This window comes from Pelodiscus sinensis, chromosome 1 (genome assembly GCF_049634645.1).
Source record: "Pelodiscus sinensis isolate JC-2024 chromosome 1, ASM4963464v1, whole genome shotgun sequence".
Taxonomy (NCBI): Eukaryota; Metazoa; Chordata; order Testudines; family Trionychidae; genus Pelodiscus; species Pelodiscus sinensis.
In genome coordinates this window covers 16,438,059-16,457,042 of record NC_134711.1, presented here as the reverse complement: position 1 = coordinate 16,457,042, position 18,984 = coordinate 16,438,059, and the positions used below count along the sequence as shown (strand labels likewise).

Below are 18,984 nucleotides of genomic sequence, written 5' to 3'. Positions count from 1 at the left end.
ACTATGTCCAGCCCATAGGCTGCTTATTGCCCACTTCTCCATAGCCATAGTATCAAAGCACTGCACAACTATTGATGTATATCCTCACAGCACCCTGTGAGGTCAAACAGAGCTGTTATCCCTATTTTGCAGGTGAGGAACTGCAGCACAGAGAGACTAAGTGATTTGTCCAGGATCCCACCGGAAGACTGCAACCAAGTCTCCCAAATCCTAGATGAGGGCATTAACCACTGGACTATCCTTCCTCACCTGTTCTTTTATTATATACTAAGACTTTAAAATCTCTATTAGATGCATGTCCAGTGCTTAGTGCAATTGAGCCCTGGCTGGGGCCTCCTGGTGCTACTACAATGCAAATACATTAATAACAATAATCATTTTGTTTGGAAAGTGTCCCCTTCTTTGCAAATAATTGAATTTACAAACAGAAATGATAAAGTCCAAAGATCTCTATATTGCACAAACATTCCTGTAATAAGATGGCTTGAGAAATATAGAAAATGAATACAAACAGATATCTTGTTTTTCAAATATTTTCCATTAAACATCAAAGGATTTTTAAATCAAGATGCATAAAATGAATCGGTAGATACAAAGCCCTAGAGTCACTTTAAAGGAATATTTATGATCTCAATAAAGGTTTCCAGGCACTAGTTACAGAAACATGAAAGGTCACAAAATTGATTAAAGGGTTAATTTAGTGTGAAAGACGGTGAAATTTAAGATACTGTAATGCTTCAGCACAGATGGCAGATGTATCAGTAGTCAAGAATACATGCTCAAATTGGAAAACCCTTAGGGTTTGTTTACCCTGCAATTAAACAACCACATGGCAGGCCCATGTCAGCTGACTCAGGCTTACAGGGCTCGAGATGTGAGTCTCTAAAATTGCATGGTAGATATTCAGGATCAGGCAGAAGCCCAGAATCTGAGACCATCACCCTCACAGCGAACCAGAGCTGGGGTTCCAGACTAAACCCAAACATCCACCATGCAACTGTACAGCCCTGCAGCCTGAGCAAGTCCAATCAGCTGACATAGGCCACCTGAAGGTGTTTAACTGCAGAGTAGGCACAACCTTAGAGATCAGTTGTCCATGTTCCTTCTGTTCTGCCCAAAGAAAAAGAAGCACATCTGCAATAACACTCCACTACCTGTCATTGCCAGCCCACTTTCTTATTTGGCTTTTTAGGTGAGGCAACTTTGGGATCAAAGCATATCTTTCTAATGTTTCATCTGAAGAAGTGGGTTGTGCTCATGAAAGCTCATGATACCATCTACATTTTTGTTAGTCTCTAAAGTGCTGCAGAACTATTCATTGGGTTTTTTTTCAGTTACAGACTAACACGGCTACCTTCTCAGACACTCTAATCAAAGCTTTCCAGTATTATAATGCAACATCAGCAACCATAAAGTTACAAAGAGTGTAGCAACCCAAAGACAAAGATCGACATGAACACATATTATTTATTTATTTATTTTTAGCAGATACATTGGCATTTACTTTGAAAGTAAAATATACCCTTTTTGACTCTTGCAGTCTGCATGCAGCCAATTGGGGTTCTATCTGTAGCCCACAAGACATTTTGTTCACCGTTGCCTTGCACCGGATTGTCAGATTCTGCTGGCAAAGCAAAGGCACATGAAGTGAGGTGTGTGCTGACTGCACACAACATTGTGAAAGCTGTGTCTCCCCTCTGCATACTAAGTGTTGTTACAGTTCAAGCCTACAGATTCTAGGTACTCTCTCTATCCTAGGAGACTGACTTGGTTATTACCATCTTGCAGCCCACTGAGTTGGAGGGCCATTCATGTAGCCCACTAACTAGCCTAGGTTGCCCCTCACTCATCTATGGGTTGTTCCAAGTAGGAGTAGATATTGATGGACTTGAGTATTTACTGTGATGCCATCTTACTTATTTTCAAGGAATGTACAAAGTTCTGCTTCTCCAAACACAGAAGGAACCAAACAGGGCATAATTTCTTTGCTGACAGCCTCAAGCCTCTTTAGCTAGCACCAGATGCAGAACTATTCTATATACTTCTCCGGGGGCACATCCATGCTTATGGGCTTCTTCCTGCCTGTGAGTCTCTTCCATCCCCCTCGCATACCATAAAATATTCTCCATCCATTCAATCCAAAAATCCTGAGTGGCTTCACCTCTCCCCCATTAGTCTTAGGTGGGCATGGTGGGGGGGAGCTTGTCCTGACTATGTTAACTGCAGTGTGTGTTCACGCAGTTCACACCCAATCTCAAAGAGTGTTGTGCTCATAACAGTATTCTTTTGGGGTCGGGAGGGGAGAAAGTAATTTTTTTTCCTTTGGGCAGAGAAATACTGTAATTCTTTGCATTTTCTTTCTTTTTATTGCACCACGAAAGAATGAGGTGCAACCACAACTATACAGAGTGTGTTACTGACAACTTCTGGAGGATAATATAAACTAGGTTTGTACATCCCATTAGATATAGCTGTACAGAATATTAAACTCCTAGACAGCCATCAGGTTGGAAAATTTAACACGTCTGGTATCAAAATCACACTTAACATTTTAAGGACCGGATCTTACATTACTTTGAGTCCTCAATTCAGGAAAGCATTCTCATTAAGGGCAGAACTTTAGCACATATATAAAGTCTGTACTTATGTCCTATTATAGTCACATTGGTATCAAATGACATCAGAATCAAGTCTGCAATATTTACATTTTTGGAATGGGATATTCCAGGAAGACAGGCAATTTCCTCGTTATCTCTCCAAAAAAAAAAAAACCCCTCACCCACACCATCCCACTAGATTGAATCATTATTTGTAAATTTTTTATTAAGTTTTTTTCCCCACAACATCTACTTCCTGCAGAAATCCAATTCACTGACCAATTTGAAACCATTTAATTCCATGGTTTCTTTTTTATATAAGTGTCCACAGCAAGAGAGAAAACTCACACTGCCCCCCCCTCTATCTACACACACACACACACACACACACACACACACATGAACAAAGTGAGAATGCTAAAAAGTGCTGTTTTGTATAAGGGCCAGGGGAAAAATATTACCAAAGAGCAGAGTAATATATACAGCAATCCATGAGTGAAATTCACACACACACAAATGTATATGGTTCTCATCATTTAAGCTGTGATACACATTTAAAATCCACTGGGTGAGAGAAATGAAATCCCCTCATAATCTCTGAGCCAGCAAGGAAACAGTATCATGGAGTCTTTACCCCTTAACAAATTTACTATGCTACTCCTGAAAAATGATTTGACTAAGAAAGTCCATTAATTTACTATTGTTATTAATCATAATAAAAAAACGAACTCTTTAGATTTTAATACCACACCCATCACCAGAAGAATTTAATCCAGTCAGTGATATAATAAATAATATTACTAATTATTATTTTTGTTTATTTATTTAGTGTGGTAATGCCCAAGCATCAACCAAGAATGGGGTGCCATTGTGCTATTTCCTGTATCAACACACAGTATTAAACAGCCACTGCCCCGAAGAGCATGGAATCTAAATAGCTAAGACAGACACCGGGTGAGGAGAAGGGTAGAACACACCACAGAGTGACTAAATGCAATGGTAGTAAATATCATGTTCATTCCACCAACATTCCTGAGGTTGGTTTAGATAGGAGGCAACAAACTAGATGGAAAGAAAAGAGAAGGGAGAGGAGACAGTAAAAGGAAAGAGGTTCAGGAGGACAGAACAAGAAAGAAATAGGAGTGGGGGACAGGTATGGAGTGCGGCTGAGGTGAAGAGACTGAGGGAAGGAGAGGAAGAGGATAGGTGTAAAGAGGCAATAAGACAGAGAAAGTCCCATCAAAACTGTAGAGTGTTTATGTTACTAGGTAACAGTATCAGAAGGGCTCTATATTTTAATCATATTTTCCAGTTGGCAGTGTTACAGAGTGGTGCAGTGACTTCGCTAAGGTTATATATCACTGTCTAGTTTTTAATACCACACCCATCACCAGAAGAGCTGAATTCAGTCAGTGATTCAACCCAGATGGGAACCTAGGTTCCTCTTGGATTTCCGTTCTTTTCTCTGATCATTAGGTCAGGTGGCCTCCATAAAACATTTGGCATTTTCTGTCAAAATTCACATTATCCTGGTCACAACACCAAATTGGACTTTTGGAAGGGTGTGTTGCTTCCAAAGAGCTGACTCATTATGGATCCATTCCACGTTATGCTGGATCCTTTTATCCAAGGGAGAACATAATTTTACAGGGTTTTATCACTCGCAGTCGGCTAGCATGGGAATGATTATGCTGTATGCCATCGGGTATGTGAAAAGTAAAAACAGAAGACAGGTGCTTTTAGATTAAATTCAGTAGAATGGAGGGGAGAAAGAAGAACATTAATTTACACATTGACTCATTTCCATTACTAAATTTCTAATACATTAAACCCAGATAATGTTAAGGATTTTTTAAGCAGCATGACTGAGCTTCAGCACTATAAAAAGATTAAAATAGCTCACACAGCAAATAAAAGGTTAGTTTGCACATAAATGAAATGGAGTCACTGGTCTTTATGTTTCAGATATCTTAGGGAACCTTTCTTCTGAGCTTTTCTATTGCTTAGTGCAGGGGTTCCCAAATTTTTTGACACGGGGACCAGTAAATCCATTCACAAGCTTTTGGAGGACCGGTAACATTAATTTGCATATTTGCATATTCATTAAGCAAATGATGAATATTTTAATAAGTTGTTTCTGGTCCTCCCAAAGCCTCCAGTGCCAGCTTTAGCAAATCTTTTGATATGGTCACCTACAATATTCTTGCCAGCAAGTTAAGGGATTATGGATTGGATAAATGGACTGTAAGATGGAAGAAAGCTGGCTAGACCAGGGTTTCCCAAACTTTTTACTTTAGTTAGAACCCGTTTTTTTTAGTACTGTTTTTTACAGCCCAAAAATATAAACACGTATAAAAAAAAGAATTAAAAATGAATACATTTTCAGTGTTTCACCCAGCTGCATCTTCCGCCCAGCCTGGGTCAGTGCTTGGGGGACCCGGCACCACACGGGCACTCCAGGAGGCGGGAGCAGGAGCAGATTGGGAATAGGGTATCTGGCTAGGAGGGAGGGTGCAAGAAGGGGTAGGGTTGCTAGGTGTCTGGTGTGACGGACCCGGCGGGGTCCGCACTAGAGGAGGGAGCGGGACTCCCCCTCCCTCGGGAGAAACCACGCGCCGCAAGCGGCGCGCCGACCGGCATCGCAGCCCCGGAGTTGGGGCAGCGGCAAGCCCAACCCGGGGCACCCCGCCGGGAGCGGGGGAGGGCGCGGACCGCGCGGAAGCAGCCAGCCCGCCTGCCCCGGCTTGCGGCTCTGAACGGGGCACGGGCCCACGCTGGGGCAAGGGCGGGGGCGGCGGTGGCGCACGGGCGTGGCGGAATGCCCAGACGTCACTCCCCGGCGCCCATAAAGGTGGCGACCGGGCAGACGGAAGAGGGGGCAGTAGCGAGGAGGTGGCGACCCTGGCTTCCAGGGGCACCAAGGGCTTGGCCCCCGAGGCGACCAGGAAGGACGGAGTCGGCAGCTGGCGGCTCGCACTGGGACGCACCCGGAGACTTCGACGTGGTGAGTGCACCCCGATCAGCCCACCGCCGGGGCGGACAAGCAGGGAGTGGAAGGAGCCCGAGGCAGGGCCCTTTTGGCGCCCGTGGGCGGAGGAGTTGAGGGCTGCCGCCCCATCCGCCGTGGAGGGCGACGTTTAGACGCCAACTCCACTTAGGGCCTCGGGCTGGGACCCGGTGGTGAGGGAGGGCCAGGGTCCCCCACTCCCCCACCCTCCCTGCAACCCTCAAGAACTGGAAGCTGGGTGAACTGCACCAGCCGCGGAACCTTCTAAGGGCCAGGACCCCAACCCCTTTTTCCCCGGACACGCCACGACCAAACCCCCCCTCTCCGGCCGGAGGAGGGGGCCTGAACTCGGGGTTCGCCGAGCCCTCTCGGCCACCTCTGGTCGGGAGGTGATCGCACCCCCCCCCCGCAGTAGACCCTGCCAACAAACCCTGGGGTTAGGGACAAGGAGAGTAACGAAGGCGGTGGGTCCGCGGAGCCCCGCCCCTGGCTCTGTTCGAAGCCAAGAAGAGGGGGCGCGAGGCGCTCGCACCCATAAACCCACCACATCTGGTTTTGTACCGGAAAGTGTGGTATTTGAGGGTTCCGTCCGGAAAACAAATTGAGAAAATACTGGACATACAAAATGTCCGGTATTTTCTAATTAGGTAAGTTTTATTATTATTAGGTGTATCAGTCTGTAGCTGCCTACTGCCTGGCTGGTAGATGTGCTCATGCTGCGTGAGTGTGTCTACCAGCCAGGCAGTTCGCAACTACTCGATGGAGGGTATGGGAGGGAGGGGGCAAAATGGAATCCCCAGGGTCGGACTCACTCATGTGTCCGGGTCTGCATGTGCCCGGGTCAGTCCTGCTTCCCGCCAGCCAATTCGCTCCCCCCCCCCCCACACTTCTCCTCCCGATCTCCCCTGGCCAGCCCCACTGTCCCCATTTAGCCCTGCTTCCGGCGGCTGGTTCTCCCATCCTCTTCCTCACAATCTCCCCCGTCCAGCACCCCCAATCTCCCGTCCAGCCCTGCTTCCGCCACCCGTCCGCCCCGATCTCCACCAGACAGCCCCACTGCCCCCAATCCTGCTTCCGCTGGCCGCCCACCCCGATTTCCGCCAGACAGCCCCGCTTCCCCCAACTCTGCTTTCCGGTGGCCACTTCTCCCCCCCCCCACACACACACCTCCTCCCAGCCCACGCCACCTTGCTCTCCTCCCAGCAGTCACGCTGAGGCCCAGTATTTTTTTCCTGCAGCTCGGTTCAGGGCCGTGGCCCATAGTTTGGGAAACACTGGCTTAGTGTTACCTGAAGAAATTCCACCAGGCAAGAAAGCAAATATGTAACACATTTACTTCATGTATTGAGCTATTTAGATTTCATAACTACTTAATGCTTTACCAGGATTAAAAACACGAGACAAAATTTAGCTCTGGCTGAAATAGGCTTCTTTGACAAGCCAAAACATCAGAAAGCCTGTTTAACCAGCTTCCTAAGGATTGCCTCATGTAGGAAAAACCCAATGGTTTAGATACACCTGCAGAACATGCATCACCTGGAGAAGTAGAGTGTAAAAGGATGAGACTGGTCATGCAAACAGGGTGGGTGGGGATTTCTCCAGGAGGTGGAAAGCTGCTAGGGACTACTAACAAGCTCAGATACCAAGCAGAGCTCAGTCTGAACCAGTTGCTAGCCTTCTCACTTTCCCTCCCTTGTTTGGGGAATGTAGCGGGGCCGACTCTGCGTCCCACAGCAGAGCCGCGCCATCCCCAGCGCTCGTGGCAGGGATGGTCCGCCGGCTGCATCTCCAGCTCTGCCCCGCCTGCACCCTGGCTACGCCAGGCCCAGCGGCAGGAACACGATTTCCCCACGCCAGGGAAGCTACTGCGTCATCAAGGGGGGCTGGGGAGGAGGCGCTGAGCCCAAGCCAGCTATGACCCGGAGCCCCCAGGAGAGGAGGCGGGGAGTGGTGAGGGCAGAAGCCCTGCCCGCCCCCTCTGTTGTCACATGCCGACATCCTGAAGAAGGACAGAGACAGCAAGGAGAAGAGGGGGAGGATACCAAGCGGAGTGAGACTCCCTACTGGCAAGAGGAGGTAGGAAGCAGCCCAGAGTGTGCCATAAGGAGCCCGTGGGTTGGTGCTTTGCGGGTAATTGCCACACCAACCGAACCGGAGGATACTTCCATCCCCGGTTCTCAGGGCCCTGGGCCGGGGCTCGGAGTGAGGGCAAACCCGAGCCCCCCAACCATCCTTAGCCCCCCCAGAAGGAAGCCAGGCTTGCTGAAGGTATACGTTCAATACCCAGCACCGAACGTTCTTGTACATTAGCACGTTCCGGCCCCGAGACCCTAGGGGTGCTGGGCTGGAACTTGGGCTGGACCCTGCAGGGGCCGACCCCAACCCGCTGGGGCATGGGACGAAATATGTCCGACAGGGTATGGTAGGCCCTCCGGACTACAGGGAAGAATTGACACTATGAGAGTGACATGGAAAAGGGGCCCTAGATAGCTGCTTGAATCCAATGATCAGAGAACATTTCCAGGACTAGAAACAAGTGAACTGTAATTTTACTCATAAAGGACCCTAGGAGTGACTTGAACTCTCACCAGCAACAGTGAGATTGCCCAGGACTAGGTGCTCTAGTAGGTGACCCAGTAAGTAAGTGACTACAAATGAGTCCAGGCTGAGTGTCAGCCAACTACAATTGGTGGAGAATGAAGGCATGTTGATCTGTGTCTGATAAAGGGCCTTGAGACGGAAACAGGCACTTCCAGTGAGTGACTGGTATTTTAGTGGAGATGGACCTCAAAGGGTGACGTAAGTGGATGGTGGAGCAGCAACAACAAAAGGCCAACCAGCAATTCTTACAGCAATGGTTGACTCAACAGCAGACTCAAGCAGCGCAGCAGCAGCAGATGCTGAGAGAGATTGCTTCCCAGCACCAAGAACTCCAGAAGCATTTGCTGCAACAGTTAAGACCTCCCCATGATTCACCAGAAGGCTGTCTACCTCTGGTGCCAGGGAAACTAACTAAGATGAGCCTCAAGGACAATTCTGAGACTTTCCTTACCATCTTTGATAGGATAACACCAGCCTCTAATGGCCTCTGGATCACTGGGCATTGATGTTAGCACCATACGTGGTGGGACAGGCACAGCTGGCCTACCATAACCTGGAACCAGAGCACTCTAGAGATTATAATTAGGTGAAATCTGCCACTCTAGATTACTCAGGTAACAGTGAAGAGATGCACTGGCAGCACTTTGGGAGCTGAGACATATCACAAAGAGGCATTCCCAGGTGGCACAATGATTAAGAACATTGTTTGTAGTGGTTTTGTGAGAACAGTGCTCCAGAGCCTAAGCTGTGAAGTTGGTGCTGGTGGAGCAGTTTGTATCCACACTATACATATGGGGCCAGGAGTAGGTGCTTCAGCATTGCCCCCAACCACTGGACACAGTGCAATGGGTGGACAATTTTCTCACAACTAATGGGTCACTAGAGGTAGAACATGTGCTGCCTCCACCCAACCACCACCTTTGGCCATTTATAGAGCTTGATGCTCACTAGTAAACATGCACAGACCATATTCCTATGATCTGGATCACTTCCATAGAAGGGGGAAGAGCTCAGAAAGACATGGGATGAGCTCACGTGAGGTATCACCTGGATATCTGCTCTGTGAGGCAAGCAGCCCGGCTGGAGTCCTTGAGCCCAGACAAGGGTTCCATAAGTCAGTCAAACTTACTCCCCTCCAAGAAGGAGCTCTCAAGACATAATTCCAGTAACCTGCTACTCCGAAGGGAAATAAAGGCATATGAAGAGAGACTTCTTGCTGATGTATTCCTGGTCTTGGATGGCAATAGAGAGAACATAAGAATGGCCGTACTGGGTCAGACCAAAGGTCCATCTAGCCCAGTATCCTGTCTACAGACAGTGGCCAGCACCAAGTGCCCCAGAGGGGGTGGACTGAAGACAATGATCAAACGATTTGTCTCCTGCCATCCCTCTCCAGCCTCTGACAAACAGAGGCCAAGGACACCATTTTATCTCCTGGCTAATAGCCTTTTATGGACCTAACCTCCATGAAATTATCTAGCTTCTCTTTTGTGCAACAAGAGAGGGCCCTTAGGAGGGCTGCCCCAAAAGACGAAGGTCCCAGTATGGATCCAAGGGAAGGAGGTACTGGGATTATGGATTTAGGGTGTAGCCAAAGGGGATGCAAGCTGACCTGGCTGGTTAGACAATTGTGCTGGAAGTAATAATGCGCCTGCACTGCACACACACAGATGTGAAGCCTTGTCCCATTGGATGACCAGAACTGACCGTGAGGAACTATTAGCAATGATTCAATTATGGTAGCTCTAGCTGACAAATTAATATACCCCATAATGATTGGACAAGATTGGCCCTCTTTTCACCAAGTTTTTAATGAGCGGTTCAATATAGCAGCTGAGCCGCATGACAAGCCCAGCCTGTGGATATCATGCACCAAGAAGCTGGGGGATTCTGAAGAGCCCCTCCGGAAGGAAGGCCCAGCTACCAGGGCTGGCCATAGAACTGCAAAAGTGGCTGGCCCCTGCCTTGGATTTCAAGGCCCAATATATTGCAAAGGGGAAGATTCATCCAAGAACAGTGTGAAGATGCAACACTTAGCCACACTCATGAATAAGTGGCATACAGAAATGTGGAGACAGTAGATGTCTAACACCAGAGACAGACTCCCATTTTGTGCTGGAGAAAAAGTGGCTGTATCCAGTGGAGTGAAACCTGCACTTAAGGTTAATGAGAACTCAAATATTGGTAAAGCATTGCCAAGAAGCAATAAGATGTCCATCATATTATCTGTGTGGGGCACCTAGTATGGGATAAGACATTGTTTTACAGGCCTGCTTTTTCTGGTGTGAGGGGGTACAGCATATGTTTAGGGATTATTGTTCTTCCTCTCCTCAGTGTCAGTATTTGGTAGATAAGAAGGTCCCAAAGTCGTTAGTGGAAACTCCACTTGAAAGAATAGGAATAGACATTGTTGGGCCTTTACAAGAGAGTTCTTTGGGAAACCAGTATATACGTGTAATGGTGGACTATGCCATTCACTACCTGAAAGCTATCCTCGTGAGTTCAGCTAAAGCAACAGCACTCACATAGGCAAAGAGTCTCCTCAGCTTGGGAGTAAGTTTCCATGGGAAATACTGACTCATCATAAGAACAGACATAGAAGGAATGAACAGAACAAGTATTCATCAAGCCATTCCCAGATTCTGAATGGCTCCAAATTCATCTTGCAGATGATGTGTGAGCTAAGCTCCCTCTTTAAATTAAAGCCTTGAAAACATCAGTGTATCATCCGCACACAGACAGCCTAATGGAAAGTCTGAACAAAACACTGAAGAAGATGTTGAAGTGCTAGTCTGGACTGAGCATAGACACTGAGACCAACTCCTCCTGCTGCTTCTCTTTGCATGAGAGCTAGCCTAAGCCAGGGTTCTCGCTGTTCACGCTGCTCTATGAATGCCAGACCCATGGAATCTTGGATTTGTTGCAAGGAAGGTTGGAAGGAGTGATATGCACAGATGTTCATCATGATTCTATCTATCTATCTATCTATCTATCTATCTATCTATCTTTGAGAAATTTGTGAGTCTGCCTGTGAGTCCATCTGTCTGTGAGTCTGTCTGTTCAAGAACTCCTCCTAAATGGTAAAAGCTAGGACCAACAATTTGGTATTCATTTTCCTCTTATCCTAACTTGTAGGATAAGCAAGGTCAGAGTTGGTTGTGCCAGGAAAACAGAATGTGCCTGAAATGTGATTGTTTTCCATAACATGGAAAGTGAAGGGGCTGAGTGGAGGGACGCAATACTCAGTCACTACTGGAGACAGTGAGCGCAAGGAACAGCTATACTGTAGTGTCCATTGGGAACAGATGTACCAAGGGAGAGACCAGCTGGGGAAAGTGCCCCCTAACTGCAATCCCTATCTTCATAGGGCTTCAGCCCTAGTGCTGGACTGACAGGGGAGTGGGAAAGCCCTACCAGCCCCCCCACCACCGCCGCCCTGAGGAGCACCATCAGGGCTGGGCAGTGCAGCCATGGCCCCCATCCCAGGAGCCACAGCCTGCTCCAACTAACACCACGAGGCCACCCAGTGCAGCCACAGGTGGCTGACCTACGCAGTTCCCCCTTTCCTTCCAGGTCAGGCCTGAGGAGCACTGATGGGAGGCCTGCATGGCCCTGAGTCTGGGCTAGGGGAGCAGCAGCAGCAGACACCCCTGGAAGGGCCCAGGAGCATCTGTTACAGGCCTGTGCACTCCCCCCAATCCCAGGCTGAGCCTGGGGAGTGCCACTGGAAAGCTTGAGTGGCCCCCCTGCTAGTCCCGAGCTAGGACCAGCGAGTGCCAGTGGGAGGTCTGTGCACCACCCCTCCCCCAGGCCACTCATTCTGTCCCCAATCTTGGTCCCCTTCCAGCCTCAGGTTGCCCCCTCCCCCTGACCCTGAGCCAGGCCCAAGGAATACCAGCAAGAGGCCTGTGTAGCCCTCCACCCCCCATCCCTGGTTCCAGGAAATGCCAGGTAAGTCTTCTAGTATATTATATGTTTAAGGGAGCCCCTTAAGACACTAAGGGTATGTCTACACTACCCCGCTAGTTTGAACTAGCGGGGTAATGTAGGCATACCGCACTTGCAAATGAAGCCCGGGATTTGAATTTCCCGGGCTTCATTTGCATAAGCGGGGAGCCGCCATTTTTAAAACCCCGCTGGTTCGAACCCCGTGCAGCGCGGCTACACAGGGCTCAAACTAGGTAGTTCGGACTAGGCTTCCTATTCCGAACTACCGGTACACCTCGAGGAAGCCTAGTCCGAACTACCTAGTTCGAGCCCCGTGTAGCCGTGCTGCACGGGGTTCGAACCAGCGGGGTTTAAAATGTCGGCTCCCCGCTTATGCAAATGAAGCCCGGGAAATTCAAATCCCGGGCTTCATTTGCAAGTGCGGTATGCCTACATTACCCTCCTAGTTCGAACTAGGAGGGTAGTGTAGACATACCCTCAGGTGTTAAAAAAACCTCATCCGAGCTCAGCAGAGGTAAGATAGGGGTATAATCAAAGGGCACACCTATAAACTTTCCACTCAGGAGACAGGTTTCCATTGCCATTTCCATTCTCAAAAGTGATAGCCTACCCGGGCCCATATGAGTGTTAGATTATGAGATATTCCTCCTACTGAGTAGCTTTGAAGAGTAAGATGGTTAGATTTACCATGTAAGCTTTTGTAATCCGTCCCAGGAAACTCTTTTGATAGACCCTTAGTTAGTGAGTACTGGACTAGGCCCTGACTTAGCCACTTGCCTGGAATATAAACTCTCATATTGCTAAACGAGGCCTTTTCATCAGGTCAGAAGGTCAAGGTGGTGCAAACAATCAAACCCCTTGCTCCAATATTCTCCACAAGTCTGGAAAGAACACATGGGATACAGCGTCATCTGGCTACATGAATGAAGCAATTTGGAAGAGAATATCCACCATCCTTACCAAAAAGGACATGGGAAATGGTAAGAGAAGAGGTGCATGCAAAGCTGACAACAGGAGTAAAAGTATGACTGGAAGAGCCCTGTCCTTGGTCTACAACACATATGGCACTGTCCAATTTTGTACAAACTTTTGTAAGCGTAAATCCAATGAACCCTGGTCATCAGCAGGTGGGACTGAGCCAGCCAACTGGCCTTTAGCTAAGGCTGTAGAACAGACATCATTCTCCCTTATCAATAGTCTCAGTGCCTCTGTGTTACACAAGGTCAATGCTATCATGAAGTCTGACGCCGACACAATGCTGAGGGTGGACAAGCTGTTAGAACTGTTGGGCCCAGTAAAGTATCTCAGTACAATTGACTTACAAAGGGCTATTAGCAGGTTCTCTTGACCATATTCTCTACTCCCGTTGGCCCCATTTTAAAACTGTTTGGGCTGCAAGTGATGCCAGTCATTTTCCAGTACCTTATGAACTGAATCCTTGGAGCCCAACAGCATAAGAACAAAAAACAAGGCCATATTAGATTAGACCAGTGGTTCATCTAGGTTTGCATCTTGTCTTGCCCAGTGGCCAACATGATACGCTTCCGTCATTTGGAGGTTTAGAACCAACTGTAGTAATGGGGTTGTGTCCCTGACCATCTTGGCTAATTGCCATAGATAGACCTATCTTCTGTGAACAAAATGTTTTTTTTTTTAAATCCAGTTATATTATATTTTTGTCCTTGACAACATCCTTGGTAATGAGTTCCACAGGTTAACTATGTGTTGTATGAAGAAATCCTTTCTTATGTTTTTTTTTAAGCTGCTGCCTATTCATTTCATCTGTTGATCCCTAGTACTTCTGTTATGTTAAGGGGGAAATAATACTTGGTTATTCGCTTTTTCCATACCTTTAATAATTGTATAGACTTCTATCATATTTCCTCTTGTGGTCATCTCCTTTCTGACATGAACAAGTCCGAGTCTTTTTTAACTTCTCCTTATATGGAAGATGTGCCACATACCTAATCATTTTTGTTGCCCTTCTTTATTACCTTTTCAGTTTTAATATATCTTTGAAATGAGTTGACCAGATCTGTATGCAGTATTCAAGGTGCAGATTAACACAGAGACATTATGGTATTTACTATTTTATTATCAATCCCTTTCCTAGTAGTTCCTAATATTCTATAGGGTATGGTTTTTGTTTTTTGTTTTTGAGTTTTTTTTATAACTACTGCACATTGAGCAGATGTTTCTGGAGAACTATCCACAATGATGCCAGAATCTCTTTCTTGAGTGGTAACAGTCAATTTAGACCCCATCATTTCCTATCTATACTTGTAATTATTTTTCCAATGTGCATTACTCCACCTTTATTAGTATTGAATTTCATTGACCATTTTGTCATCTAGTCAGTTTGTGAGATCCCTTTGTAATTAATTCTCTGCCATCAGCTTGAGAACCAACTATTTTGAATAATTTTGTATTGTCTCAATATGTTGCCATCTGCAGAACATGTTTCACCCAGAGAAGTGGAGCCTAAAAGGTTGAGACTGGCCACACGGGGAGTTCCCTTGCATCACAGAATCTGGGGAGAGCTGCCAGGAATTAGAGGCAAGTGAACTTTAACTGGGTTCAGAAAGGTTCCTGGGAGTGAACTGGGATCAATGAGATTGTCCTGGAGTGGGTATTTTAGGCACCTAAGATGCAAGTACAGCCTAACTTCTACTGAAGCCAGTGGGAGTTGAGTACCAAAGTGTTTCTAAAAATGTCAATAGACATTTTATCTGCATCTTTACATGCCTTTAGGTACCCTGAAGTTTTTATGTAACTAGTCCCTTAGTGGAAAGTATTCCTTTGACCTCCCTCACTCTGGGTACATCTAGACTGCACTCTAAAATTGAAATAAGATACACAATTTGTGCTACATAAATTGCATATCTTATTTCAATTTTATTTCATAATAGGCTATTTTGAAATTTGGCATGTCTACCTGGCACCAAATTTTGAATTAAAGCGCTATTTCGAGACATGCCTTATTCCTCGTGAAATGAGGTTTACAAAGATGCTGAAATAGCACGTCCATTATTTTGAAAACTATTTCAAAATAGCGGACGTGTTCTTTGGATGCGGGGTAGCTATTTTGGGATACCTCTGGTATCCCAAAAAAGCCTTACAGTCTAGACGTATCCTCTCTCCTAGTTCTAGCTATTTGGCTGTCAGCTGGACAGCACCTGTGTAAAAGACGAAAAGGAGTCTTTCAGACCTAAAACACAAATGCACTAGAACAAAAAACAAAAAAACCCAGGAGTCTGACAACATATTTCTATATTCTTTTCATTTCTGAATTCCCCCTGACTTCAACAGGGTTTTGGAAGCAAAAAGCAGAATGATTCCAAAATTCTGAACATTGTAAGCACAAATGCCAGAATCCTCAGCTGTATACAGGCTTCTAATTTACATTGAAATCAACTTTCTTTGAGTATCACAGTAAGAAAGCCTAGACATAGAGCATCTAATTGTGGGTGTGTCTGCACAGCAGGGTTTAACTAGAAATAAGCTACGCAAATGGAGCTATGTCAATTGCATAGCTTATTTTGAGACTGGGAGTGTCTTTTAATTTATTATTTTAATTTAGTTTTTATTTACACAGAACTTATTTCAAAATAGAGCACCTTTCCTCCAACTTCTCTTATTCCTCGTACAATGAGGGTTACAGAAGGCGGAGTAAGAAGTCCGCCAGCTTGACAGTATTTCAACATTATTTTGAAATAATTGCCTGCTGTGTAGATGCAGACTAAGTTATTTCAAAATAATGCTAGTTATTTCAAAATAATGTTGTGTAGACATACCCTAAATGAATATGGCATTTTTGCATACTCATAGAGGCTGTAATATACCTAAAGTTCTTGCCATGTTACTTATCCTCACTTGTGTTATACTGTGGAGGTGCATGTGGTCTGTTTGGAGTCTATTTTGTAACTTAGAGTTGAGGATTTTTTTGTGATTTGTTTGTTCTTAGTTTGTTTCTTAATGCTTTCATAATCATATAGTAGTTTTGTATTTTAGTAAATTATTGGTATTATAAATGGCTGCATACTGAATATGCAGCATCCCAATGGTTTTGGGAAGAGACACTTTATAAAATACATTATTTATATTTACTTTCTACCACAATTTTTGAAACACACAAACCTGTACCCAGAAATTACATCTTTTTTTCTTCAGCAGAGAAATGAAGACAAAGATTAAATGAATCATATTTCACACATGTAATAATCCAAATTAGTGGATTATTACATAACTACTTTGCAGTGTTAACCCACTCACTAAAGAATAAAATGGAACCCATGAATCTTTTCCTGTTGAGTAGAAATGCAAAAATAGTTAAAGGTGATGGAGCATATTGTTGCAACTAATGTTCCTGTCTGCACTTGTGTAAGTAATGCAGCTAAGGACAGAGCTATGCATATGAGCTTTCTGAGCAGACAAGAATGAGCTGTTTGGTGTGTGATCTGACTGTTTCCAAATCATCCCTATTGTTCTTGAACAAATTATTGTTGTTTCATTTTGTCTTATTTTATTTTATGGAAATCTAAGTGGCTGGTTTGTGATTCTTCAACACCCAACAAAGACTAACTGCATCCCATGCTGCTGAATGTTTCTGCTCGAGAAACAACCAAAGCTATTTTCAATATTTGTAACGAAACCCTGTGCTTTGGCAGCTACACCTGAGCACCATCTCTGCTTGTACAAAACCAACGTACAGCTTGCTGTAAATTTGAGAAAGTTAGCAATATCATTCCAGTGAACACCACAGACCAAACTGGCACTTGATTACTACAAAGATGGATGCATTTGAGGAAAATAAGCAGTTAGTTAGATCAAGAGTCTGGCTGTAGTAGATGAAGACTGGGAAAGAAAAATCCAGCATTACTCTCAGCAATTGAAACTCCAGAGTTTAACAGAGTTAAATGAACATGCACAGGGACTGCATATTTCTATCCACCTGTGTCATTCCTTATCTTCTGTTGTCTAAGGAAACATTTCAATAATAACGGGTTCTGATCTAAAGCAGTACCTTTCCCACTTCTGGGGAAGCGATGGCAATGTAATGATAATTTGGTGCACTGCTGAGGTTCAAACCTATTGCTTGTCTTTGGAGGACTTGCAGTTAATGGGCATATTGCTCCCTCTTTCTGCAGTCTGGGGAGACTCCCCCTCGTCCCCGCAAGTGTGTGTCTGTCTGTCTCTCTCTCACGAAATCCAGGCCAATAAAAAAGAGCTGAACAACGTTCCGCTTCCAAATTATACTGAGCGCTGACGCAGCACTTTCCTCCCAGTGATCTCAGAGCGTGTGCAACGGTGAGTAAAGACAATTATCCTCGTGCCACGGAAGGGTAGGCTGAGGCACAGCGGGCTCAATTGACTCGCTTACGGTCACAGACCAAAAGAGTGACTCAGCCTGATTCCCCATTGCCCACTCCAAACACGATTACAAGAGTGTATTACCCACGGGGAGGTTAACGCGAATTGCTGCCTAGCTGGGCGTTAGCGATTTGCAAGGTATTCATTAAGTGCAAAAGCCAAAACACCTGAGTGGTGATATCGCTGGCGCTGAGCGTGCTTGGGTATCCCCCGGTGTGGGCGTGAAGACATCTGCAGACCCAGCGGTGCTAACTAGCGTCTGGCACCTGCTGCGGCGCTGCCACGAGAAGCCTGGTAGCTAGCGGAACAGAGCCGGTGTAGCGAGCAAAACACTAACTTCTCCGAATTTGCTACTTTGGGTGCACTGAGCATGCGCACCCGAACTGAGCAAACTCAGTGTCCCTCGCTGTAGCCGCTGCCCTCTCTCTGCCCTCACTGCCTCCTCAGATTTGCTTCCTCCTCTTCGGAGGTGTTTAAAATGATGAAGGGGGGCAAATTGCAGGGGGGGTAGTGTCTGGTTCTGAGCATGGGGCAGAAATTTACCGGCTGGAGGCATCAATCTTCTTTTTTTAGCTGCAGAAGAGGGGCGAAATTTGAAAAATCGGGGGGGTGGGGGGTGGTAGCCTTGGTTAACCCCGGGCTGGGGGACACTGCCAGACCCTGTGCACGAACAAAACCCCCTTTTAGGGAGGGGGAGAGGTGGGAACAGTCACCCAGCAGGACAAGCCACCTGATGTCCTTGTAAATATCAGTTTTCCAGGGGCAAAGTCTTTTTTTTCTTTATTTTCCCTGGACTCTGCCTGTCAGCCCCCGAGCAGGGGGCGGGCTCCTGGGCTTGAGTTCTTAAAGGCACAGGCCTCCCAATTCCTAGACGGTCAATGCTTAGACACCACCGTTCCTCTGTATGTGTACAAGTGTGAAATATTGTACAGACAGTCCCTGTCTCAAACTCTGCCTCTCACTTTTTTAGTATTTAATAGTTTTCTCTTTGTTTCTCTATCAGAAGTCACTGCATCTCCTTTCTCTTGTGTACTATGCTGATATGATAAAGTCCCTCCCATCCACACCCTCTCCTGTACTGCAATCCCCTGACCCATGGCAGATCCCACACCTGTCCCCCAAACTCCCCCTAGCAAGCACCCCTCATGCACCCAAACTCCGTCCCAGATCCTCATCACCAAACATGGGCAAGTATCGGAGGGGTAGCTGTGTTAGTCTGAATATGAAGAATCGTTGAGGAGTCCTGTGGCACTATCTTCAGTTCGTCTATAAGGTGCCACAGGACTCCTCGCCAACATGGCCAAGTGAAATTTTAGTGATTCCTCCTGTAGTCAATGGGGACATGGGTCAGAGAACTCAGAGCAGGGGGCTCCAACATTTTGAAAGTGCAATCCAATATGTACCTTATATATAAATACCCTTTTCCCGCTTCCTTCTTACCCCTTCTCCAAGTCCCAGATC

General features: G+C 46.2%; 1 protein-coding gene and 1 long non-coding RNA gene across 3 annotated transcripts in view; one reads left to right on the top strand and one right to left on the bottom strand.

Annotated features, from left to right (window-relative positions):
* The window catches only part of SEMA3D (semaphorin 3D), a 215,505-nt gene that overhangs the window by 187,616 nt on the left and 8,905 nt on the right, over positions 1-18,984 (bottom strand). The gene's annotated exons all lie outside the window — the stretch shown is intronic.
* The window catches only part of LOC102448637 (uncharacterized), a 113,695-nt gene continuing 112,044 nt past the window's right edge, over positions 17,334-18,984 (top strand). The window contains exon 1 of the long non-coding RNA XR_331612.4: positions 17,334-17,460. This is a non-coding gene — a long non-coding RNA (uncharacterized LOC102448637). The remainder of the gene's footprint in view (positions 17,461-18,984) is intronic.